Source organism: Pogona vitticeps, chromosome 3 (assembly GCF_051106095.1).
Source record: "Pogona vitticeps strain Pit_001003342236 chromosome 3, PviZW2.1, whole genome shotgun sequence".
Classification (NCBI taxonomy): Eukaryota; Metazoa; Chordata; class Lepidosauria; order Squamata; family Agamidae; genus Pogona; species Pogona vitticeps.
Genome location: NC_135785.1, coordinates 251,123,742 through 251,138,717, shown reverse-complemented (window position 1 = coordinate 251,138,717; position 14,976 = coordinate 251,123,742). Strand labels below are relative to the sequence as shown.

Here is a 14,976-nt window from a genome sequence, read left to right as displayed (position 1 = left end):
AAAATACAGAGAGGATACTCTTTGTAAATATAAATGTAATTTTGATCCTTTAATGACCCATGCTGGAATATCCAGCACAGCTTTGTCTTTATGTATTAGGTTAAATTAACATGGCCAGGGCTTTTTTTTGGTAGGTTTAAATTGCAGACACAATAGGTTCATCTGTATAATCTCTGCAACGCAGACCCATGGAAATCTTTCATTGTTGCTTACATTCCCATTGCGGGCGTACAATAACGATAAGACAAATGCTGCAGCGGATGGGTTGTAAAATGTTATGTGTGGTTCACATTGTTCAAGACGCAAAACAGAGGATACAGAAGAGCCGTGCATCTTTAAATAGGTCAAAACTGTTAATCAGGAAGGGGCATTCATTATTCTGCGCGAAACAAACAGGCATGAAAGATCAGCCTTCTGTGACATACAAGATGTGTATTTCCCCCCCACCCCCATTTGTCCTAGAGACCATTTCCCCCCCCCCATTTCAGATCTCTTTCAACCATGAATAAATTAACAATCCTTCATTGCTAAATCTACAGAAATTAATGTCAACATATATTACCAGGGGATTCGGAGCCGAGAGTAATGCAAGCCTAGCAGAAGCGAAATTGTAACTGCTTAACAGATCCAATCCCAAAGAGAAAGAAATATCAAAGGCATTATACATGTTGACGGGATAATCAGGCATGTAAAAGAGGTCATCCGACACCATCCACCAGCACGAGCAGCACATTGTTTACCGGTTTTAGAAGTCAGCTTAAAATATTAACACACACACACACACACATACAAAGTCATGCATAGGAAGCTCGTAATCCTCAAAAAATGTGCCTGCTGCCATTCGTTCCGCCTTTTCAACATCCTCTGTGGCAGATTTAAATTAAGGGAAATTACTCAGCCACAGCCTGGCAACTAACTGCTTTCAATCCAAGGTTCTGGCATGGCCCACCCCACGGAATGGTGGTAGCTCTCCTGTTTGATCAATGGATGCATACAACTCCCTGCATCTTCATATACATAGTCTGCTGTTGCAAGAATTCTGTGGAGTGGTGTAATCCCATCTGTCAGATAGGGTTCTATGAGAGATGGTGGAGTGCTTTGGGGGAAAAAAGGATTTGGATAGCTCTCCATCTCAATTTTATTAAATTTCTCAAAAACTCACCTGTATTCTTCCTAACTTTTTTCATGTTAAGTTGCGAGCCTGTTTTTCCTTCCTTCTTGGAAGGAAAAAAAAGCCAATTTCTTTCAATGTGCATACTTTGGCATCCTTTTCTCGTAATGTACACATTTTTGTATCCATTTCTCCTTATTGACCATATTTGAGTCAGTTTTTCAATGGTATGAATTTTTTTTTGCTGCCTGTTTCTTTCCAAAGACACAGGTAGTGTATTTTATTTTCCCAGAACACCATGAAAATCTCGTGAATGTACAGATTTGTGAAGCAAGTTCTCTGTTTTGCAACAAGCGTTGGGAGATATGAAATGGGTACTCTTGGTTCAAATTTCAGCAGCCAACAAAGTAACTTTTCAATTCCTGTTCAAAAGCTGGTGTAGTTTAGTATAATGGTCAGTAACAACAAGCAAGCTATAGTTTCTCCATGTAGCTACAGAATGAGTCACATGTTTTCTAGAGCACACTCCCAATTCATGTAGCCCCAGCAGGAGGAAACGATGATGTTCCTCCCATATTGGCTGAAATCCTATTGCACTTGACATAGCTTAAGTTACTGCTCTGGAGGTTCACATTATGTTACAGCCAGGCGGTTCACACATCTATTTGCACAATGAATCATGTAATGACCCATGCAATTGACCATGCAAATTGTTGCACAACAGATCTTGTACTGACCATGCAACTGACTGTATAGAAATTGGCCATGCAGCTGGGTCTGCAACATTGATCCTGGTTAAGATTTCTGTCTTGGTGCAAAATTTGTGATGGCCTGTACAATGTCAAGTTACGTAAGCATAATTACATAACAGAGTTTCGGCCCTTGTCAAAAAAGAATAAATGGATCAGCTAAAAAGAGAGCAAAGGTTAACAGCCATCTGCATTAAATCTGTGTATTTTCTATCCTATCCAGAGATGAAAATTTAGAAATAAGTAGTACAAGCTCAATATTTTGAGGTTAGATGGCTATTTTAGTCTGTTGTTGCAAAAACAATGAAGAAGGTTGTGGAGCCCTAAAGACAAGCATGTTTTATTGGGCATAAGATTTTACGGACCACATGTCGTTTCATCAGTTGCACGAAGAGGGCAGCAAGCCATGAAAGACTATACAAAATAAAACATTTCTATGTTTAAGGTGCTACAAGTCTCTTTGCCACAAGCTAAACAGGACTTCAGTATCATTCCCAGCTAAATTTTAAGTACATATAGGTGGTAGGGCAGTCTTTCTGAGCGTAACGGGCTACAACTGAAGGTTGTTTATGTCTGCAATCATTCTTAATAGATGTTGAGTGTCTTGTACTCCTTCCTTGTTGTGATGGTGCAACTCCATAGAGTCGCTTCCGTAAGATCTTTTCGAGCTCTGCAGTTCTAAGAGTCTAAAATCTAAGAACTCCCAGCATTAGCTGAATTGCCACCCAACAAAATCTGCAGAGACACACATTGCCCACACTTAAAAGATTTGTGGGCCACCTTCAAATCCCATGCTTCTGGAATATACACTCTCCCCAATTATAGTCTCAGACTGCTGATTTTAGTCTGCTTCCAATTTCCTTAACCCTGTAAGAACCAATCATCCCCTACGCTTTCCTTCCCACCTATTATAACACATACTCTTTCTTTGCCCCTGTCTTTTTAATTCTGATACCTGTCTGGTTTTGTTTTTTTTTTTTAAATTTATTAACTGCAGTGGATGATTGTTGATCCTGTCAGTGCTTGTATTTACAGTGGAAGGTGATTAGCCAAAGATTAAAGAGAAGGTGAACCTTAACCCTAACCCCATCCTCAATTCCAGCTTTCAGAGAAAACGAAAAATAATCTTAGATTATTTTAGATAATCTTAGAACTGCAGAGCTGGATATATCTTACTTCGTAAGGGAGTTCTGCTTATAATCATCATCATTGTCTTAGAACTGCAGAGCTGGAAGGGAGCTGTGGATCATCAAGTCCCGCCCCTATCATGGAGGCACAGCGGGGAATTCAGCTCCTAACCTCTGGGTCCTCAACCAGATGCCTAAACCACTGAGATATCCAGTAGTTAAAAGCCATGGTTAGATGCCTCAAGGTAAGCAGCGATACCTTAACCATATGCATGTTGTACTAGCCATAAGGGCCTCTTCCACCCTTGTCAAGAGGACTGCTAAACATCTCTCCTTTCAGACACGGGGTGAGAGACACATTCCCAATGGAAAAATGCATCCTGAGTCATCTATCACCTCTATGATTTCCCTGGCTTCGAAGCTGGAAGAAACACAGGGCTCCTTGAGAATAGGAAAGTAAATTTTGGGTACAATGTAGACCTTGATAATTGGACTAAGATGTGGAAAGAAAACTATAAGATCTTGAAACCAGCAAATCTAAGAGAAAACATACTCAAAATGTTTTACAGATGGCACTATACACCTGTAAGATTAGCAAAAATGTCAGAGGGTAACAGCAATATATGTTGGAAGTGTAGAAAAAAATGTAGGAACTTACTATCATATGTGGTGGACATGTGAAAAGGTCAAAATTTATTGGACACAGGTATGGGATCTAGCAAAAGAAATTATACAGCAGAAGTTAGAGCTAAAACCTGAAATGGCATTATTGAATGTCATTTCAGGACTAAATGATAACAAATTGAAGCATTGTCTTATGTATATACTCACAGCAGCTAGATTACTCTGGGCCCAGAAATGGAAAACAGAAGAGGTTCCGATGATAGAAGAGTTGTTAAAGAAGCTATGGGACATGGCAGAGCTGGACACTCATATCATAAGCACTACGGGAACAGCCAAGAGACTATGTAAAACAAAGCTGGGGACTAATATATTCTTGGGCCCAGAAGAAGACAGGAGTTTAGGGTGAAATTTATGATATATGTATGAACTAATTAGTATACACTGCAAACTGATATAGGGAGAATAGAGGGGTTAAACGAGGCTGGAATCTTTGACTCCAAAGGGGGGTGGGGGGACTTCAAATAGAGGGGTTAGAGAGTTTTTTTCGCCCGTATACGTAATCTGTTTTTTTTATTTCTGTTTTTGTCTTTTTCTTATCCTTTTCCTTTTTTTAGTGTTTTATGGTTTTTTGTATGTCAGAAATTATCAATCAATACAAAAAAAAGAGAATAGGAAAGTAAGGTAAAGGTAAAGGTTCCCCTTGACATTCTTAGTCCAGTCGTGTCTGACTCTAGGGGGCGGTACTCATCCTGTTTTCAAGCCGTAGAGCCAGCGCTTGTCCGAAGACAGTTTCCATTGTCACGTGGCCAGCATGACTAGGGAATGCCATTTTACCTTCCCACCGAAGTGGTACCTATTTATCTACTTTGCATTTGCATGCTTTCGAACTGCTAGGTTGGCGAGGAGTTGGGACAAAGTGACGGGAGCTCACTACATCAGACAAAAACCAAATAAAACAAGAGACAAAAATGTAAAGACTCACTGCTATATTTTAATGTGAGCTTTTTGGGGGATCAAGTCCACTTCGTCAGACATGAGTGAGACTATCTGACTGTCATATTTATGCTTTGCCCCATGACCAAATGGGGAGATACAGTTAATAGACAAAGTGACAATGATTCTTTAGCAATAGTACAGGGCATCCGGCTGTGAATAATTTCACTTATACAAGGTAACAATTGGATAGTTGACCCAAGTGGCAAATGATGGGAATCAGTGGAGGATTTCACACTTGGTAATGATTTAAGAACCCCTGACTATTTATTTATGTATTTATTTATTTATTTATTTATTTATTTATTTATTTATTTATTTATTTATTTATTTAATTAATTAATTAATTAATTAATTAATTAATTAATTAATTAATTAATTAATTAATATGCCGCCCACTCTACCCAAAGGTCTCTGGGTGGCTTACAACAGTTAAAATTCAATTAAAATTCAATAAAAAATAAAATGATTAAAATACAATTAAAATTGCCATTAGGATCCACAGTTGATGTTATTTCAATTAAAAGCCTTCTGGAACAGGAAGGTTTTGACCTGATGCCGAAATGTCATCAAAGTCGACACCAGACAAATTTCTGTCGGGAGGGCATTCCATTTTCTGGGGGCAGCTGCCGAAAAGGACCTTTGTCTACAAGCCATCCCTCTTACCTCCTCGAGGGACGGCTCTTTCAAAAGGGCCCCCTGGCTAGATCTTAACTGCCGGGTAGGCTCATATGGAAGGAGGCAGTCCTTCAGGTATCCAGGGCCCAAGCCATTTAGGGCTTTATATGTCAAAACAAGCACTTTGAATTGGCCCGGGCAGCAACTGGTAGCCAATGTAATTTAATCAGAATCGGCTTGATGGGTTCTCTAGCAGCCCCACCACTCACCAGCCGCGCAGCTCGATTCTGGACCAGTTGCAGTCGCTGGACCATCTTCAAAGGCAGCCCCACGTAGAGCGCATTGCAATAATCTATACGAGATGTTACCAGTGCGTGTGTAACTGTCATGAGACTCCGCTCGTCCAGGTAGGGCCGTAGCTGGTACAATTTCGATAGCTGAAGGAAGGCGCCCCTGGCCACCGAGTCCACCTGGGCTTCCAGAGTTAGACTGGGGTCCAGGAGAACCCCCAAGCTGCGGACCCTGTCCCTTAGGGGGGGTGTAACCCCATTCAGGGCAGGGAAATGGCCCTCCAACCTGTCCAGCGAAGCATCCACTAACAGCAGTTCCATCTTGTCAGGATTGAGTTTCAATTTATTAACCCTCATCCAGTCCATTATCAGGTCCAGACACGAGTTCAGCACAGAAACCGCCTCACCTGGATTGGTGGAAAATGAGAGGTAGAGCTGAGTGTCGTCAGTATATTGCTGACTCCTCAGCCCAAACCTCCTGATGACCTCTCCCAGCAGTTTCATGTAGATGTTAAACAGCATGGGGGACAGTATCGAGCCCTGAGGAACCCCATGACATAACTGCCATGGGGTACAGCAACTGTCCCCCAGCACCACCCTCTGGACATGGTCAGCCAGGAAGGAGCGGAACCACCATAAAACAGTGCCCCCAACTCCCAACCCAGCCAGCCCATCCAGAAGGACACCATGGTCGATGGTGTCGAAAGCCGCTGAGAGGTCCAGGAGTATCAACAGGGTCACACTCCCCCTGTCTCTCTCCCGGCAAAGGTCATCGTACAGGGTGACCAAGGCAGTCTCCGTACCAAAACCTGGCTTGAAACCCGATTGAAATGGATCCAGAAAATCCCTGGCATGCTTTCAAACTGATAGGTTGGCAGGAGCTGGGACAAGTGACGGGAGCTCACTCCATTGAGTGGATTCGATCTTATGACTGCTGGTTTTCTGACCCTGCAGCACAGAGGCTTCTGCGGTTTAACCCACAGTGCCACCACGTCCCATTTAGAAACTAATTATAACAGTATATATAAGCAAGCATGTACTCTCTGAACATACTGGTTATTGTCAAGGGATGAGGTTTGGGCAGGGGCATTTTCAGGAACACTGGGCTTAGGAGCACCAGCCCCCTGTGTTATTCAAAATCCATTTACCGTATTTTTCCGTGTATAAAATGACATTTTTCCTAAAAGAGCCAGAGGAAAAATTGAGTGTCATTTCATACACAGAAGGAAGCAGTCGCACATGCGCTCGGGCGCCTCTTGCTGCCACCGCCATCACTGCCCAGTTGCCTCTTCCAGAGCTCACGGCTTGTCCCCTCCAGTGGCTGAGGCAGCAGCAGTAGGAGGCGGAGATGGAGGCAAAGGAGCGTTCACACGCACTCGGGTGCTTCTTGCTGCTGCCTCCTCCGCCTGCCCAATCACCACCTCCAGTGGGACTGTCGGGCTCAGCTCATGTCGCGCCTTGTCCCCTCCGGTGGTGGAGGCAGCAGGAGGCAGAGGCAGAGGCGAACAAGCACTTGCGTGCACTCTGGCGCCTCTTCCTCCGCTCACCTCCTCCAGCGATCTCCTTAGGGTAGGGGACCAGGCAGCGACGTGAGCTTGAAGGTGAGCCCCGGCAGTCCCACTGGAGGAGGTCATCGGGCGGGCAGCGGAGACAGCAGCAGCAGGAGATGGAGGTGGAGGAGCAGTTGCCCATTGACTGCTCCTCTGTCTCCATCAAGGGTCAAAATTAGGGGGCCGTTTTATACATTGGGGGGGTCATATACACAGAAAAATATGGTAATATCATATGCCTCCCCAAAGATAACTGCAAAGCATTAACAGTTGATTCTGTCAGCTTCTTGTGCAGAGTTCTGATTGAAGAAAAAAACACACACGCTCTTCTTCTACAAAAAGAGACGTGTATTAACAAAAATATATACAGATATACAAAGCAGCAGACCTTCGGTGTGGCAGCAAAAATAGAGGCAAAGTGCATAGAGGATAGTAGCATAGAGAAAAGAGAAGGAGATAGATTTACATTTTATTTATTTATTTATTTATTTATTTATTTATTTATTTACTTATTTATTTATTTATTTATTTATTTATTTATTTATTTATTTATTTATTTATTTGATTTTTACCCCGCCCCTCTAGACCATGTCTACTCACATTGTTCACTTATATACTCTTGAACTGATGCCTCTGTCCAATCACTTCATGTGTTGCATCATCTCCTTTACATGGGTGTTGCATCATCCACAGATGTTGCATCATCTTCCTAGTCACTGTGACTCAGCACTTGCACAGGTGATCATCATGGCAGTTCATTAATATTACAGTCTGGACCTGTTCAGGCCTACAAAATTCTCAATACTCTGACAGATTCACACACACACACACTCTCTCACACACACACAAACTTTCCCAAAACCCAAATCAGCCTCCCAGCATGCCCCAGCACAGACAGGAGAGGAGGCCAACTGGGCTACCACCATCAGTCTGGGAACTACCTCACCAACAACAGGGCCCTCAGTAAGTCCAAGACCAAACTTTTTCAGTCTATGTCCTGGAGATGAATAGCAGTACAGTATTTATTTAATATTTATTTATTGGAAAAACACATGTATAACCAAAACGATGCTTCCCAGGTCTATGCAGTTCAAGAGAGAAATGTAGGAAATGTAGATCCTACATTCTTGCTGCATTACATTCACAATTTCCTTCACACAATCTTACATTGCTCCTTCCAGCACACCGGCTAAATTGCACTTAGATATCAATCCCTCCCTTTTAAAATCTGCAATTCTTCCAAAAATAAAATTACCAGAGATAAGAAAACAGGGGGTGTGATATTTGTCATATACTCTCTCTCTCTGTGTGTGTGTGTGTGTGTGTGTGTGTGTGTGTGTGTGTGTGTGTGTAAACTATGTGTGAACATACAGGTTTCATGTTATTGAGCACGAAATTAAAGATTCCTTGTAATTATACAGAAAAAAGTTTCCACACTGAAACGGAGGTCTTGGGCAAACCACTGAATATGCATAACAGACTAAAAGGCATGGGTTCAAGAATAACTCTTTCTTAATAGCTAAATATTCAGTGTGGTCTTGCTATTAAAGTGTCTTCAGAAGTACAATTGCCTCGATATTAAGTTCACTTTTTAATAAACCCTATTGAGCTGGACGTCTGCAGACCCCTCCAGTTAGATGTTTTAATGTTATGAAAGTTTATTTTGGAATGGAAAAGGCTAACAGAAAGGAAAGCCACAGGTCTGCTGAGGAGGAATGAAGTGTTTAAGCTGGAGGGAAAGGGGGGGGGGGAAATGCAGCAGAAACTTAGAGGTTGTTTTACATGCTTTTGGAAAAGAAACTAACTATAAATGCCTGCTGGATTGTCTCTGTTATATGCCACCAAGTTGCTTCTGACTTATAGTAACCCTATGAATGAATGACCTCCAAATGTCCTATCATTAACATCCTTGCTGAGATCTTGCAAACTCAAGGCTGTACTGTAGTTTCTTTGCTGAGTCATTCTATCTCTTTTCCTACTGCCTTGCACTTTTCCTAACATTATTGTGTTTTCTGTGACTCTTGCCGTTTTCTCATGGCATGTCCAAGTATATTAGTCTAATTTTAGGCATATTTTACTTCTTGAAAGAGTTCAGGCTTGATTTGATCTGTTGCCGTTATGTGCCATCAAGTCATAAGTAACTTTGTACAGTGGGGTCTCGACCTACGAACGGCTCGACATACGAACGTTTTGACTTACGAACTGCTCTCATAGGAATATATGGACTCGACTTACGAACTTAGATTCGAGTTACGAACTCTTTTTTCCCCTTTTTTAAAAAGCTAAATCATTAGGTTAAAAGAAAAAGAGAAAAAATATCCCCCTCTAGTGGCAGAAGGCGGAATAGCAGCTTCCCATTAGTTTCTATGGATGAAAAGAGCAGATACGGATTAAATGGTTTTCAATGCATTCCTATGGGAAATGCAGATTCGACTTAAGAACTTTTCACCCTGAGAACTGCCTTCCAATACGGATTAAGTTCGTAAGTCGAGACCCCACTGTAAAGGTAAAGCGTTCCCCTTTACAATTTGTCCAGCCGTGTCCGACTCTAGGAGGCAGTTTCCAACCAACAGAGCTAGCGTTTGTCCGCAGACAATCCTTCGTGGTCACGTGGCCTTCCAGGGAAGTGAGGTACTATTTAAGGAATGGTTTTACCAGCTCCGCTCCCCCAGTCTGTTTCCATGGCCAAGCGGAGATTCAAACCCTGTTTTCCTGAGTCCTATACCGTTGCTTTATCCATTACACCACACTACAACTCAATTATTTGTCTTTCCGACAGTCTTTCTATTAAAGGTCTCGTCATGAGTGCTTCTCTCCCTTCCTAGCTTCTCGTTACTTAAGATCACCAGGAAATAGTCTGCCCCCAGCACATCATGCACATCGTATCTCAACAAGACAGCTTTCATAATTGTGGCTCCTAATCTTTGGAATAAAACCTTTCCAGCATAAGGGTGATGGGCATCAACTGAACAATTGTTTCAGCACCACTTCAGAACATTTTTGTTTACCTGAGCATTTTAGCCGGCTGGTTTTTGTCTGTTCTGTTGTATGTGTGGCCTTCTCTCTCCCTATCTCTGTCTCTCTCTTTCACTCTCTCTCTCTCTGATATGTTTATTTTACAATAAGACAATTACAAAAGCATCAACAGCACTACATTCAAGCTTGTACTGGATCCCAGAATAATCATGCAAGAATCAGTTGATCAAGTACTGTAAGATGTAAATTTATTAGTGACCAACAATATTGAAATGCTGTAGCAACATGTCCAGCCTTCAGCTGTTGTAGCCAAACCCGGAGAATTATCCTAACGTTGTTTAGCTATGGCTTCAGAATATCATTACTGATTCTTCCTGAAGCCGTGCTACTAGTATAAATGGCTTCCGCTCTCCTCCACCAGAAATTGGCATTTTAGTTCCCCAGAGTCACATTTTGTTGAGTAACCCGCACAGAACTAGGATTTACAACATAGGTAGACTGTGATATTGGGACCTGAAATGGGGTTAACAGTGTCCTCAAATTTTAACAGACCAAATTTTAAAAAAGACCGACTTGGGACAAATAATTTCTCAACCACTGTACTGCTTTTGGGATTCCTATTGTTCCAGCAGATATACGAGTGTGACAACAGATTGTGACAAAAGTTTTTGGTTTTTCACGAAAGTTTGTAAGTTTGTGACGGTTCATACGTGGCACCAGAGATGTCACGTGCTCTCTCCCTTGCCTCCCCATGGGACCCCCCACTTGCCAGCTGGCTTACTCAGACAAGGAGGCGGGACAGGCAAACCCTTGCTCCTGCCAGGGATTGGTAGAACAGCTGAAGAGGAGGAGAGGAGCCTGATCTGACTGGTGAATGGGTCACTGGCCAGGGAGGTGTGGGAAGGGAATGTGCGGCATTCGAACCAGCACGAACCACCGAATTGAGGTTTGTGCCCATCTCTAACCTTGAGCAATAAAAGTAGTACTGGAAAAGTTGGGGCTAGCAAACCCTGCTGATGATGTGAGGACTGTGCATGCTTTCATAATGACAGAATAAGGCTTGATTGTCCACGGGCTGAACTCATGTTGGCAGAGGGCAATGAAAATTTTAAGTGAGTTCCAGAAATAACAAGTGCATTTAATCCGTACCCAAATTACAGTCCTAAACTGACCGCTAATCCTCCGTGTGCCAGCCTTCTTCTGGGGTCAGAAAATACCTCCCTGTTTACTCAGTCCAATTACTTATGGCAATGACAGCTGAATGGAAAACCCAACTGAATGACAGTTGCGGTAGGAAAGGGGAACTACTGATTGCAAAACCCATTATCTCCATGCCCCGATTTCTGGGCTTCTGGAAGGCATCTGATTAATAATCATCATGTGTCATCAAGTCAGTCCTAATTTATGACAGCCAATCTCAGGGTTTTCCAAGTAGAGAGTACTCAGATGTGGGGCACCACTCCCTTTTCCTGAGAGTATCCCAGGACTGTGCAGCTTGCCCAAGGTGACATAGGCTGGCTCAACTCACAGGAGGCCCAATGGGAAATCAAAGTCCCAACTTCCAGCTCTGTCAGCATCTGATTAGACCTTTGCAAAACAGGATGTTAAACTAGATAGACATTCAGCCTGCCTTTCTTAAGATGTCTTATATTTTCAAACAGTCGTGTCACAGAAATGCACAAACATTATGGAGGTGACACTGTAGTAGCCTACCTCTGGATAAATATGCGAGTATTTTAAAAAGAAAAACAACAGCTAGTTCCCCACAGTGATTGCTGTTGCATTTTAGCTAGCTCTGCTATTACATTAAGAGATGTTACTAAGGGCAGGTTCAAAATCTCCTCTTGGCAAGTTTATTTTATGAGGTCTAATGGTTGGTAGCTGGAAATTGTTTTCATTTTGGGTCTGTACAAATTGTCTGGAACATGGAAAAGGGGAGTTGCTATAGTTACTCATGTAAAACTGCTTGGCAAAAGAACAGAAACCCTTCACAGGTAGGGTTTTTTTTTTCCTCTCAAAGAAGTCGAGCAGATGGTTTTTTTTAATCAGCAAAATGAGAACCTTGTTTGTAAATAAGCTGGGTTTTGAAAGACTGTCTTTAAGAGAAAAAGTCAGATCTCAATGTTTGTTGAAAAAACGATGCTCTCCAGGAAGTTACTTTGATGACATATTTCTCTCCAAATAATTTTTGTCCTTTACACATACAGTACTTTAAATTAAGATTCAGTCCCATGTATTCACAACTATTTAAAAGTTGCAATATAACGATGCAATAAAAAAACTTCATTTGCAAGCATGTGGCCCATAATAAATCTTTCAGTCCCCTAATCCATTTCAACCCCTTCTCATAAAACTGTGCCACTCCCCCAGGCCTTTTCACCCTCTCAGGGCCCCAAGCTTTGAGTGCCCAAAAATCACACACAAAGTATGTTTAGTTCAATTAACACAGAGGCAAGAAGACGTGGTGGTGCTGCGGGTTAAACCACAGAAGCTTCTGTGCTGCAAGGTCGGAAGACCAGCAGTTGTAAGAACGAATCCACGCAATGGAGTGAGCTCCCGTCGCTTGTCCCAGCTCCTGCCAACCTATCAGTTTGAAAGCATGTAAAAATGTGAGTAGATAAATAAGTACCACCTTGGTGGGAAGGTAACGGTGCGCTAGCCACATGACTACGGAAAATGTCTTCGGACAAACACTGGCTCTATGGCTTGGAAATGGGGATGAACACCACGCCCTTGAGTCGGACATGACCGGACAAATTGTCAAGGGGAACCTTTACCTTAAGAAGACAAGTGTCAAAGAAAAGGACACAAGAATGTCAAATGGGAGAAGGAAGATTTTCTGAGTTTTTTTTCTGCTCAGCTTCCAGAGGCAAACAATAATATCCCTCAAATATACTGAGGCAACTACAGGTGTTAGTCTGCAATACATCCACATCAGCTTCCAACTGATTCATTCATGTTTGCTCCATCAAATTCATGCATCATATTGCATTTAAGAAAATCACACACTGTTATAATTATTTAAATGTCCCATTGTATACAACATGTATTTTGTGCATGTTCTCAACATATGCATATTGTATGTAACTTTTCTTACATTAGCTTCCTTAGGCTACCTGAAGGACTGTATCTCCCCACATGAGCCTTCTTGGCACTTAAGATCATCAGACGAGGCCTTCCTCTTGGACTAATTTCCAGCACAGGCACAGTTTATATATTATTTACTTGATTTCTATATTGCCCATCTGGATACTGTGACAGACAGATCAGTAACCACTCCTGTCCATCACAATGGAACCTTGATATATCAACCAATGGTTGAACGGAAGAGGCAGAACTAAGGAAATATAAGAGGAATGGAAGACAGTTAAAGATCAGTTAGAGTTAGGGATAAGAGTTAGAGTTAGGGACTTCAGTTAACGATATCAGTTAGAGAGAAGCCGTTTAGGCAGTTACGACCAGCCTCATGTTAGAGAAGAGTAATAGAGAGATAGAGAATAAGACAAGGAAAGTACAAGTCTTGTATGGTTTATGGTTATGATTGGAAAGAGTTAGAAGTGATAAGAAATGAATAAATACCTTGATTAAAATGATTCTACCTAAGCAAATATAAATGTTAACAAAGCACGATTATTGAATGAATAAAATAAGACCATCCATGATTCACTTTATATGATTTACTTATAAACACATAAATAAACATTGTTATATTGGATAACTGTGATTTAAGAGTCATTTCTGATAGAGTGAGGAATAAATCCTCTGGTGGCAGCGAAAAGGGTTGAAAAGTTAATGTCATACTCAAAAGTGAACCTGGGTTGTGAGGAAGAACAAACAGGGGAACTGGGTGTGTGTGACAGATACCAAGGCCAGTTTGGGTGGTTCACAATAGAAAATAAGACAATAATTGGCATCAACAAACCAAAATAAAATAATGTCTAAAGAAGAATAAACTAAACTGAACACTACACATTATAAATCACTTATAAACATTATGAACTTAAAAGTAACCCACAGAAATAACAATTAGTAAAAACTGGCAGTTGATAGTAATACAAGAGGGGCCTTTTCTGTGGCTGCTCCTAGGTTATAGAATGCTCTTCCTTGGGAAGTCAGGTTGGTCACCTCCTTTTAATCCTTCTGCCAATAGCTGAAGACTCACATTTTCAGGCTGGTTTTTATCGATCATCATGACTGAGTCCCTGAATGCCATTCCATAGTTAAGATCAGACATGGGGATGAATATAAAAACTAATCAGGGATATTCAACGAACATCCCTGATTTGTCAGATATTAATTGCTTCCTATTCTTGGGGTCCAGAGACCCTGACGAATACGAAGCAATGAATATAACCTTTTTATATTCGCCCCTTCATCTATTCCTACCTGCTTATGCTAAAGCCAAAAAAGTAAAGCGTGTTGCTTATATACTGCCCCATAATGCTTCAACCACTCACTGGGCGGTTTACAATTATGCAGGCCACACATTGCACCCCAACAGCAAGCTGGGTACTCATTTTACCGACCTTGGAAGGATGGAAGGCTGAGTCAACCTTGAGCTGGCTACCTGGGATTGAACCCTAGGTCGTGAGCACAGTTTTGGCTGCAGTACAGCAGTTTAACCACTGCGCCACGAGGCTGTTCCTCAGGGGCATAAGCAGAGAGGGATTTTTCCTTTCGGTGGCTTGCTAAAACCTGCCTGAAGGGAATCCCACCCCTGGGGCTGGGGGATGGCTTGGGTCCCCCTTTCGTCGTCTTCCTCTGCCCTCGCAGCATAGGAAGAGGAGGGAAGGGATCAAAACGGGATGAAAGCGATCCCCCAGCCCCGCTGCCTTTCCAAAGACAGCAGGGCTGGGGGATGGCCTGTGTACCCCTTTCCTTCTCTTCCTATGCCACACAGCATTGGAAGAGGAGGGAAGGGATCAAAGTGATCTGTCT

General features: G+C 42.2%; 1 protein-coding gene and 1 non-coding gene across 2 annotated transcripts in view; both read right to left on the bottom strand.

Moving 5' to 3' along the window:
- MAML2 (mastermind like transcriptional coactivator 2) overlaps window positions 1-14,976 on the bottom strand; it is a 191,116-nt gene that overhangs the window by 48,587 nt on the left and 127,553 nt on the right. The window lies entirely within an intron of this gene.
- On the bottom strand, window positions 3,207-3,331 carry LOC140706282 (U6atac minor spliceosomal RNA). Its single transcript, XR_012085922.2, has one exon. It is a non-coding gene; the product is annotated as a U6atac minor spliceosomal RNA (small nuclear RNA).